We start from the raw sequence: 12,500 nt of genomic DNA on the forward strand, positions 1-12,500 counted from the left end.
TCTTTCTTTCCTCGCTCTTTCTTGCTGAAATGTGTCGCTGCCGTCCCTCCTGCCGCGGCAGGCCTCTCCTCCTGGACCTCCAACATGCTCTGTGTGTGTTTTTGTTTTAATAAGTGTGTGTGTGTGTGAGTGAGAGAGTGCTTCTGTATGAGGAAGAGAGTGTGTTTGTGCCTGAAGTTTCCCCAAGGGGCTCTCACAGCCCTTGGGCACTCTGTGGAGAGAAAACAGAAGATAATCATTAAACAGAAATGTTAGAGAAATGTGAGAACACCTTTACAACAACTTATTGATGTCTCATGGTCATTGGTTCTAACATGTTTGTAAAGAATTCCGTTGTGTATCATCCTCTCTGGTAGAAGTGGTGGGAGTCCCTGAATGTGGTTGACTGGAGAAACCAACAGAATACTAAACTGAGCACTCAATTATGACTGGATTCCTACTGACGAGTCCATACACGTTCTTATACTGTGTGTGTGTGTTCTCTATGTTGCAGCAGTCTGTGTTTTCTGCCCCTCTGGTAATGACATGAGAATGGGCAGTGAGCAGCACAGTCAGATCATACTGTCATCCTGAAAAGATTTAGGAACTCCTCCAAAAACACTCAAATACTGTAACCGGCTCCAGAGGTCTCCTGAAGGGAGGGAGAAAGAGTGAGAGGGAGCGAGAGAGAGATTGAGAGAGCGATGCTGGGACTGGAACAGACCAACACACTGCTAGCTGCTCCTACACGGGTTAACTAGAAACACTACTGTACAGGCTTGCACACACGAGTCAGTGTGTAACCAGGGTCAAACCAGTCTCTACTAGGTTGAGCCCCACCGCCCCAGTTTTAGTTGCATGTCCCTATATAATAAAAAGCAAAAAAGTTAGAACTATTGAGTGACAAGTTGGCTTTTGAGTGACAGAGTGACTGTCAGCACAATGGGGAGGGTGCACAGCGGTGTGTAGGGGGGCTATGGAAAGCCCCTGGGTGGTTAGGTATGACTCCTTTGGGTTTCCAGAAAAGCAGGGAAAAAATGATTCTCATCCCTGTGGTAGGCTAAGTGAAAAACGTCATACGCCGCATGTCATATTTTATTTGGATTTATAAGGGTGGGGTCAAGTCTAACGTTGAAGCTGCTTGCTCAACTCTGCCGCGGTAGACGGTGCGAGTGTTAGTGTTATTAGCCTTAGCTAGCTGTAAAAAGTGTTAAGTGTTATTAGCCTTAGCTAGCTGTAAAAAGTGTTAGTGTTATTAGCCTTAGCTAGCTGTAAAAAGTGTTATTGTTATTAGCCTTAGCTAGCTGTAAAAAGTGTTAGTGTTATTAGCCTTAGCTAGCTGTAAAAAGTGTTAGTGTTATTAGCCTTAGCTAGCTCGAACCAGTTAATCTGCCACGATGGATATCAGAAATTGGAGAGAGCATAGAGCAGAAACATCAAACCACAAAGGCCACCACCAAGCCCAGCGGCGATAATCAGTGGTGTATCGTACTTAAGTAAAAACACTTTAAAAAATTAGTCAAGTCTTTTTTTTGTTATCTGTACTTTATATATAGTTCACTACATTCCTAAAGAAACAAATGTACTGTTGGGTGAAACATTATTAATGCTTAGCAGGACAGGTCCAATTCACGCACTTATCAAGATCCCTGGTCATCCTCACGGAATCTGATCTGGCGGACTCACTAAACACACATGCTTTGTTTGTAAATGATGTCCGGATGTTGGAGTGTTGGAGTGTGCCCCTGGCTATTTGTACATTGAAAAACAACAAGAAAATGGTGCCATCTTATTTGCTTAATATAAGAAATTTGAAATGGAATTTGAAATGATTTCCACTAACTTGATACTTAAGAATATTTTTGCAATTACATTTACTTTTGATATTTAAGTATATTTAAAACCAAATACTTTTAGCCTTTTACTCAAGTATTATTTTACTGGTATCTTTACTTTTCCTCAAGTATGACGTTTGGGTACTTTTCCCCTAAGTGCAATGATGCTCCCGCGCTCAGCTAGCTCCATGTGCAGAGCCTACCCACCCTTCCAAAAGTGCCGCCCTGATAATGGCTCAACCTCCAAGTGTTCCTGTTGATCTTGGAATAGAGGAGCCAGCCCAGGTTAGCCAGCCCAGGTTAGCCAGCCCAGGTTAGCCTAAATCCTACCCTACTAATCCTGCTGCAGGTTCTGTCCAAAAACCTGCTTGGATTAGTTGGATCTCCATTGGCCTTTTATTTACTGTGTTCGTTTACTGTTAATGGAATTAGCCTAAATATAGATTGTGTCATGCCTTTAAATCAATCTGATATTTTGTTTACTAGGCCTACTCCTGTGTATTCTAAGCCAAACTGCTATTCAGTATTTTTGTTTGCATGCATGAATAAATAACTAGGCTACTACTTTCAGCATTTAAATTTGCATTTTGTTGGTCAGACAACCGTGTGTACGGCTGAACTCAAAGGGCAATTCACCTATTACAAACAGCCCATCTTGTGGCCTATATACAGTTGAAGTCGGAGGTTTACATACACCTTAGCCAAGTACATTAAAACTCAGTTTTTAGGATCACCAATTTATTTCAAGAATGTGAAATGTCAGAATAATAGGAGAGAGAATTATTTATTTCAGCTTTTGTCTTTCATCACATTCCCAGTGGGTCAGAAGTTTACATACAATCAATAAGTTGGGGGAATGTTGGCCCATTCCTCCTGACAGAGCTTGTGTAACTGAGTCAGGTTTGTAGGCCTCCTTGCTCACGCAAGATTTTTCAGTTCTGCCCACATATTTTCTATGGGATTGAGGTCAGGGCTTTGTGATGGACACTCCAATACCTTGACCCTGTTGTCCTTAAGCCATTTGGATGACCCATTTGCGACCAAGCTTTAACTTCCTGATTAATGTCTTGAGATTTTGCTTCAATATATCCACATAATTGTCCTTCTTCATGATGCCATCTATTTTGTGAAGTGCATCAGTCCCTCCTGCAGCAAAGCACCCTCACAACATGATGCTGCCACCCCCGTGCTTCACGGTTGGGATGGTGTTCTTCGGCTTGCAAGCCTCCCCCTTTTCCTCCAAACATAACGATGGTCATTATGGCCAAACAGTTCTATTTTTGTTTAATCAGAGGACATTTCTCCAAAAAGTACGATCTTTGTCCCCATGTGCAGTTGCAAACCGTAGTCTGGTTTTATTATGCCGGTTTTGGAGCAGTGGCTTCTTCCTTGCTGAGTGGCCATGCAGGTTGTTTCGATATAGGACTCATTTTACTGTGGATATAGATGCTTTTGTACCCGTTTCCTCCAGCATCTTCACAAGGTCCTTTGCTGTTGTTCTGGGATTGATTTGTGCTTTTCGCACCAAAGTACGTTCATCTCTAGGAGACAGAACGTCTCCTTCCTGAGCGGTATGATGGCTGCGTGGTCCCATGGTGTTTGTACTTGCGTACTATTGTTTGTACAGATGAAGGTGGTACCTTCAGACATTTGGAAATTGCTCCCAAAAATGAACCAGACTTGTGGAGGTCTAACAAAAATAAATCTGAGGTCTTGGCTGATTTCTTTTGATTTTCCCATGATGTCAAGCAAATAGGCACTGACTTTGAAGGTAGGTCTTGAAATACATCCACAGGTACACCTCCAATTGACTCAAATGATGTCAATTAGCCTATCAGAAGCTTCTAAAGCCATGACATCGTTTTCTGGAATTTTCTGTTTAAAGCTGTTTAAAGGCACAGTCAACTTAGTGTATGTGAACTTCTGACCCACTGGAACGGTGATACAGTGAATTATAAGTGAAATAATCTGTCTGTCAACAATTATTGGAAAATGACTTGTGTCATGTGTCATGACGTTGGCCTGGGGGTAGGTTTATGACAGTCATAAATACCTCTTCCCCCCTTTTTCCTCTCTCTACTCTACTGATGTGAAATTTGAAAACCCATTGGTTAACAGAGATTCTGGGAACATCAGAAGGTGGGGGGAAATGAACTATATTCTGGTAATCCCAGCAATTGAACATATGCGGTGGTACTTAATGAATATGATGTCAGTTCGGTTGTCATCTGGGAAATTCTCAATGATAGGATGACAAACTCTACAGTGGAAAGTCTACACATCAGAGTTATCGGATTCACTTGGAATTGATGTTCAATTTAAAAATGTTTGAATATAAAATTATTGGTGAAGAGATTAAATGTAATTTTAGCTTCCAAATGAGAGATTTTGGGTTTTCATAAGGTTAGGCCTCTGCTCAATCAGTGGCCCGCCCCTGTGAAGAGACATAGGTTATACAACTTTTCAGACACACCCTTCTCGCCTCACTATATAAAGCCTTGACGAAAATGTAACCTCCTGTTCCGAGGATGTGAGGACGACGGTCCGATGTCAGAATGGTTCAGATGTCAACTACAGAACTAAGCCAACCTCAGAGTGAGCTTTGGTTGCGAATGGTTTGAACTTTGAACTCTTATTCACTACAGAAGTGATACCTCCTAGCCGTTGAGTTAGCAACAGCAGCTTCAAACGTGGACTAGGAAAGAACAGACAGAGTATCCCGTCTACCACACAACGACGTTACTACAACATATCCAATTAACCACAGGAGACTTTCTTCAAAGGACTCGGTTGGGCAACACGGCCTTCCATCTACCACCAGCCTACCGAAGCGCAGCTCAGAGTAAATATTTATTGCATTTTCCTTTTCCAAATGGGCGGTAATTTAGAATGCATATAGATACTGTATTTACGATAGCACAGCTTCTCCCTTTGTCCCTCAGTCTTCCCGCTCTTTCACTCAAACTCAGCCCTTTTCTTTTGTGTAACAAGCTGTCATATCTGTTCCGCCCGCTACGGACATTTTCCTTGATGACGTAATTTGTAATCAAGGTATGATTCATTATGGGTATATGTAATTCTGTGTGATTAGTTAGGTATTTAGTAAATAAATAATTAAACCCAATTTTGTATTGCTGATTCAATTTGTTAGCCAGAGTTCATGAAGTTACACCAAGAATTTACAACTTTCGGATGAGACTGAAATAAGGTGACGATTAATATTGACTGCTATTGATGTCAAATATTACTAGGTCCTTAAGGGTTTATTCGGAAAATAACAGCTCTGTGATTATTTTTTGTGGTTCCCCCGACTCTCTAGTTAATTACATTTACATGATTAGCTAAATCAGGTAATATTAATTATGGAGAAAGGATTTTATAGAATAGCATGTCATATCACTTAATCCGGCATAGCCAAAGACACGACACATGCACAAAGTAGATGTCCTAACCAACTTGCCAAAACTATAGTTTGTTAACAAGAAATGTGTGGAGTGGTTGAAAAACTAGTTTTAATGACTCCAACCTAAGTGTATGTAAACTTCCGACTTCAACTGTACATTACCAACGACCAATCACATTCACCTGAAGAAAACTGAAAACACACCAAACAAGCCACTGGATGCCGAGCCCAACCCAAGCAGACATATGTTCCACCAGCTCCAAAAAGGGCTTACAGAAGCCACCTTTTCCCCTAATACTTACCTGAGAAGCCTGAACTGTCAGAGCCCCATATAGGGAACCAGAACCTGCTGCAAATTGGCTATGCGCATTGGCACGATGCAACTGCAGCCCAGGTCCATAGACCCCACGGTTCCAAGAACGATACTTACCTTGCGAGCTTGAAATGTCAGAACTCGTACAAGGAACCGCAAGTCCAAAACAACAGAACACCTAAAAGCGGCTTGGGAAAGCACACACGCGTTCTGAATAGCATCGAACAGTCGATGAACCATGGCAGTCCGAGGTTCAAACGTACAGGGAACTGTGGCAACCCGGAAAATGCGCGTCCTGCGTGCTGCATAACATCCACTCTCAGATCCAGCCACAAGAACACTATGAACCACACTGGGAGCGGTTATATCCAAGCGATAAAACCTCAAAGGTATGTGGGGAACCCAAACTCGCTGCAGCTCAGATATCCCCAATCATCATGCCCCGGAACAATGCCCGAGAAGCCACCACACCCCTAGTGGAATGAGCATTCACACCGTTAGGGAACCCTTGTCCTTTACTGTCATACAGTGCCTTCGGAAGGTTTCAGTCCCATTCTTATTCTAAAAATGTATCAAATCATTTTTTCCCCTCAATCTACACACAATACCCCAAAATGACTAAGCAAAAACAGGAATTAAGACAGTTGTGCTCATTTACAACAACAAAAAAATGGAAATATCCCATTTACATCAGTACTTTGTTGAAGCACCGTTGGCTGTGATCACAGCATCTCTTCGGTATAACGCTACAAGCTTGGCACACCTGTATTTGCAGAATTTCTCCCATTCTTCGCTGCAGATCCTCTAAAGCTCTGTCAGGTTGGATGGGGAGAGTTGCTGCAGAGCCATTTTCAGGACTCTCCAGAGATGTTAGATCGGGTTCAAGTCTGGGCTCTCGTTGGGCCACTCAAGGACATTATTGTCCTGTTGGTAGGTGAACCTTCTCCCCAGTATGAGGTCCTGAGTGCACTGGAGCAGGCTTTCATCAAGGATCTCTCTGTACTTTGCTCCATTCATCTTTTCCTCGATCCTGACTAGTCTCCCAGTCCCTGCCGCTGAAAAACATCCTCACAGCATGATGCTGCCACCAACATGCTTCACAGTTGGGATGGTGCCAGGTTTCTTCCAGACGTGACACATGGCATTCAGGCCAACAAGTTCAATCTTGGTTTCATCAGACCAGAGAATCTTGTTTCTCATGGTCAGAGTACTTTAGCTGCCTTTTGGCAAACTCCAAGCAGGCTGCCATGTGCCTTTTACTGAGGAGTGGCTTCCGCCTGGCCACTCTACCATAAAGGCCTGATTGGTGGAGTGCTGCAGATATGGGAGAACCTTCCAGAAGGACAACCATCTCCACACAGGAACTCTTGAGCTCCGTCAGAGTCACCATCGGACTCTTGGTCACCTCCCTGACCTAAAGCCCTTCTCCCCGATTGCTCAATTTGGCCGGGTGGCTGGCTCTAGGAAGAGTCTTGGTGGTTCCAAACATTTTCTATTTAAGAATGATGGAGGCCACTGTGTTCTTGAGGACCTTCAATGCTGAAAACTTTTTTTTGTATCATTCCCCAGATCTGTGCATCGACACAATCCTGTCTCAGAGCTCTACTGACAATTCCTTTGACCTTATTTATGGCTTGCTTTTTGCTCTGACATGCACTGTCAACTGCGGGATCTTATATAGACGGGTGTGTGCCTTTCCAAATCATGTCCAATCAATTGAATTTACCACAGGTGGACTCCAATTAAGTTGTAGAAACATCTCAAGGATGACCAATGGAAACAGGATGCACCAGAGCTCAACTTCCAGTCTCACAGCAAAGGGTCTGAATACTTATCTAAATAACGTATTTATGTTTAATACCTTTGCAAAAATGTCTAACAAACCATTTTTGATTTGTCATTATGAGGTAGTGTGGAGATGGATGAGGATTTGTTTGTTATTTAATCCATTTTAGATTAAGGCTGTAACGTAACAAAACTTGGAAAATGTCAAGGGGTCTGAATACTTTTAGAACCTACACAATCCAATAAGACACTACGCCGAGCTGGACTAGTGAAACAGACAAAAAGCTGGTCACAAATACAGATATCCTTGTCCTATCCATATATATGCATAAAGTGCACACACGACACAGACCATGCAACCTACTTTGTTCACTGGAAACAAACAGAGGAGGTGAGAAAGGGAACAACTCAAAAGCCAGGGGACCTGTAAGACATAGACATAACCTTTGGAGCAAATGCTGCATTAGGACTTTGGAGTTGCAAGTTGTGAACTCCAAACAGGAAGGGTGTACTGATAGCGGATGGAGATCTCCAACGATGACACCAAAGACATGAGCAGGGCAGTCTTGTAGGAAAGAACCTTCAGGTACACAGACTCCAATGATTCAAACAGAGGTTCACACAGAGCATCCATGACCAAAGCCAGGTCCCAGATCAGTGCCATAGGCTTGAACACACATCTCAACCAACGCATGCCTTTCAGGAACAGAACCACCAGAGGGTGAGACCCCGGGGTAGGGCCGTCAATCTCCTCTTTTTCATACCAGAGGGTTGAGACCCTGGGGTAGGGCCGTCAATCTCCACTTTTACACACCAGAGGGTTGAGACCCCGGGGTAGAACCGTCAATCTCCTCTTTTACATACCAGAGGGTTGAGACCCCGGGGTAGGGCCGTCAATCTCCTCTTTTTCATACCAGAGGGTTGAGACCCTGGGGTAGGGCCGTCAATCTCCACTTTTACACACCAGAGGGTTGAGACCCCGGGGTAGAACCGTCAATCTCCTCTTTTACATACCAGAGGGTTGAGACCCCGGGGTAGAACCGTCAATCTCCACTTTTACAGACCAGAGGGTTGAGACCCCGGGGTAGAACCATCAATCTCCTCTTTTACACACCAGAGGGTTGAGACCCCGGGGCAGAACCGTCAATCTCCTCTTTTACATACCAGAGGGTTGAGACCCCGGGGTAGAACCGTCAGGTTTGGCATGGGCCCTCAAATCCTCAAAAAGTTCTAAAGCTGCACCATTGGGACATCTTGACTGCCTGCATCACTGCTTGGTATGGCAACCACACCACCCTCAATCGCATCGAGCTACAGAGGGTGGTGCAGACAGCCCAGTACATCACGGGGGCCGAGCTCCCTGCCCTCCAGGACCTCTATATCAGGCGGTTTGAAAGGAAGGCCTGGAAAACCTTTAAAGATTCCAGCCACCCAAGCTGCTACCGCATCGCATGTGGTACCGATACATCAAGTCTGACACAGAAGCTGTTCAGCAGCCTGTATCTCCGAGCCATAAGACTGCTAAATAGATAACTAAATAGTTAACATGGCTACACAGACCATCTGAGTTGACCCTTGTATTAGATTTTGGCACTTTCTCTATGCACAATCACAGAACTCTACACACTCACTGACACTCCAATACACACAAAAAGCACACACATTTATACTAACTCTACACTCACTCGCATACAATCTTCATTTACGCTGCTGCTACTCAGTCACTTTACCCCTATACATATCTACCTGTATCACCCCAGTATCCCTGCACATTGTATATATGGTACTGGAACAGACCCTGTATATAGCTTCTTACTTCTCGTGTTCTTATTCCCAATTCTTGATTGTTTTTGTTCTACCTTGTTATTTTTGTGCTACATTGATATTTATTACTGCATTATTGGGTTTGAAGCTTGCAAGAGATATTTCACTGTACGTGTACACGTGACATATAATAAAATAAAATAAAAATGTAAAACAATGCTCCCCATCCCATTAAAGGAGATCCTGTCGTGATCACCCTGCGGGGCACTACCTAGCCCATGAGAACCCCCTGCAACAGCAGACGCGGGTCCCTCCAAGGAGTCAATGTCCTTAGGCACAACAGGAATCCCTCAAACAACTGATGGAGGGACAGAACCAACAATCTCCTCTTTTACATACCAGAGGGTTGAGACCCCGGGGTAGAACCGTCAATCTCCACTTTTACATACCAGAGGGTTGAGACCCCAGAGTAGAACCGTCAATCTCCTCTTTTACACACCAGAGGGTTGAGATCCCGGGGTAGAACCGTCAATCTCCACTTTTACATACCAGAGGGTTGAGACCCCGGGGTAGAACCGTCAATCTCCACTTTTACATACCAGAGGGTTGAGACCCCGGGGTAGGGCGGTCAATCTCCACTTTTACACACCAGAGGGTTGAGACCCCGGGGTAGAACCAACAATCTCCTCTTTTACATACCAGAGGGTTGAGACCCCGGGGTAGGGCGGTCAATCTCCACTTTTACATACCAGAGTGTTGAGACCCCGGGGTAGAACCAACAATCTCCTCTTTTACATACCAGAGGGTTGAGACCCTGGGGTAGAACCAACAATCTCCTCTGGGGGGTAGAACCAACAATAGCCCATGAGAACCCCCTGCAACAGCAGACGCAGGTCCCTCCAAGGAGTCAATGTCCTTAGGCACAACAGGAATACATCAAACAACTGATGGAGGGACAGGATACGTCCAGACGAAGCAACAGAAGCCCAAGAGGCACCCCAGCTATCAGAGGCCATCAAATCCAGGCTGTATCACATCCGGCTGTGATTGGGAGACACATACGGCGGCGCACAATTGGCCCAGCGTCGTCTGGGTTTGGCCGTCTGGGTTTGGCTGTCATTGTATATAAGAATTTGTCCTTAACTGACTTGCCTAGTTAAAAAGGTTAAATAAAACCATGGTAAGCTGATGTTATTGTGAGTGTAGCGAAATGCTGCTATTTCCGACAGTGCAGCGATATCTAGCAAGTAATCTAACAATTCCACAACAAGTACCTAATACACAAAAATCTATGTAAAGGAATGGAATAAGCATATATATTGATGGATGAGTATATGGATATATGGATGAGCAATGACAGAGCGGCATAGGCAAGATGCAATAGATGGTATAAAACACAGTATACACATGAGATGAGTAATGCAAGATATGTAAACATTATTAAAGTGGCATTATTAAAGTGACTAGTGATCCATTTATTAAAGTGGCCAATGATTTCAAGTCTGTATGTAGGCAGCAGCCTCTCTATGCTAGTGATGGCTGTTTAACAGTCTGGTGGCTTTGAGATAAAGATAGAAGCTGTTTTTCAGTCTCTTGGTCCCAGCTATGATGTACCTGTACTGACATCCCCTTCGTGATGGTAGCGGGGTGAACAGGCAGTGGCTCGGGTGGTTGCTGTCCTTGATGATCTTTTTTGGCCTTCCTGTGACATTGTGTGCTGTAAATGTCCTGGAGAGCAGATAAGTTTTCCCCCGGTGATGAGCTGTGCAGACTGCACCACCCTCTGGAGAGCCCTGTGGTTATATGCGGTGCAGTTGCCGTACCAGGCGGTGATGCAGCCTGACAGGATGCTCTCAATTGTGCATCTGTAAAAGTTTGAGGGTTTTAAGTGACAAGCCAAATTTCCTCCTAGGTTGTTGCGCACTGTCCATGTGGGTGGACCATTTCAGTTTGTCTGATGTCCGTATGCCGAGGAACTTTCCACCTTCACTGCTGTCCCGTCGATGAGGATAGGGGGGGGGGGCTGCTCCCTCTGCTGTTTCCGGAAGTTCACAATCATCTACTTTGTTTTGTTGACGTTGAGTGAGAAGTTGTTTTCCTGACTGTCTCATTGTTGTTGGTAATCAAGCCCACTGCTGTTGTGTCGTCTGCAAACTTGATGATTGAGTTGGAGAAGTGCATGGCCACGCAGTCATGGGTGAACAGGGAGTACAGGAGGGGGCTGAGCACGCACACTTGTGGGGCCCCGGTGTTGAGGATCAGTGAAGTGGAGGTGTTGTTTACTACCTTCACCACCTGGGGGTGGCCCGTCAGGAAGTCCAGGACCTAATTGCACAGGGCGGGGTTGAGACAAAGGGCCTCCAGCTTAATGACGTGCTTGGAGGGTACTATGGTGCTGAATGCTGACCCAATCAGACCCAATAACCGCATACACAAGAGAAAAGGCATGAATGCCCCAGCTGAAACCATGCCAGACAGAACCAGAACGTGACCGCCCTTCTATTGGGACAAAACCGCATGATTCGGAACAGAGTTCTGAACGAGACCCAGAAACCGTGCCGCGGAAGAATCTGCTTTCACCACGCAAGATATCCACCGCTGCCCAGATGCACCAAGACAGTTAAAAACCAACCTTGAAGGCTCCCTTTGGCAACCCACCTCTGGCCTGGATCCTTTCCATCACGCCTTGGGAACAGCCCCCGCAAAGGATTTTCATGGGACCCGTAGAGCTGCGTCCTGTTTTTGTTTCTCCTCGAAACAAGCCTATAAAGGACTCCATAGCCGAGCCAAAGTAACCTTGTTGACAAAACTGGCTCATCCAAATACATACGCCTGTCCCTCTCAGGAATCTGGGGCAACGTCAACCAGAGGTGGCGCTGAGCCACCACCGTCGACCCCATACTTTCCCCCACAGTCAGGATCGTACAGTGAGATAGAGCTGTAGCACAGATTCCGCCAAGAAGCTCTAAAAACGGCTTCAGCAACTCCACGGTCCTATTCAGCTTCTGCAGCAAATCGATATGATACCTCTGCAGCATTGTGACCACATTCAACAACCAGGCCGCCACACTTGTCCAGCTGATCCCTGGAGAACCGGCACTGTTTATTCAGAAGCACCATGCTAAGATTAGCCCCCTTGTTAGCCTCTGGAGGCTAACTCGCACAGCAATGACAGGAGGTAAACACCTTTCCCCAAACCTGGAGGAACTCCACTGCTTTTGGAGAAGACAAATCCACCCCCAGGTGATCTGCCACCCTACAACACAGCTCTGTCAAATGGAGCATTAGCCACCAATGGTTCACTCTACCCCGACAAATCCAAGGCTTTAGGCTCCTCCGTATGGATGCCATCTTATTCACACTTAGAAAACCCCCCAGACCCAACCAGGGGTAGTATATCATCCCCAGAAACTGGACTTTG

At 45.1% G+C, this 12,500-nt stretch overlaps 1 long non-coding RNA gene across 1 annotated transcript in view; it reads right to left on the reverse strand.

Moving 5' to 3' along the window:
* The window catches only part of LOC124017370, a 32,118-nt gene that overhangs the window by 241 nt on the left and 19,377 nt on the right, over positions 1-12,500 (reverse strand). The window contains exon 3 of the long non-coding RNA XR_006835493.1: positions 1-211. This exon is cut by the window's left edge and continues 241 nt beyond it. This is a non-coding gene — a long non-coding RNA (uncharacterized LOC124017370). The remainder of the gene's footprint in view (positions 212-12,500) is intronic.

Source organism: Oncorhynchus gorbuscha, unplaced genomic scaffold (genome assembly GCF_021184085.1).
Source record: "Oncorhynchus gorbuscha isolate QuinsamMale2020 ecotype Even-year unplaced genomic scaffold, OgorEven_v1.0 Un_scaffold_203:::fragment_2:::debris, whole genome shotgun sequence".
NCBI lineage: Eukaryota > Metazoa > Chordata > Actinopteri > Salmoniformes > Salmonidae > Oncorhynchus > Oncorhynchus gorbuscha.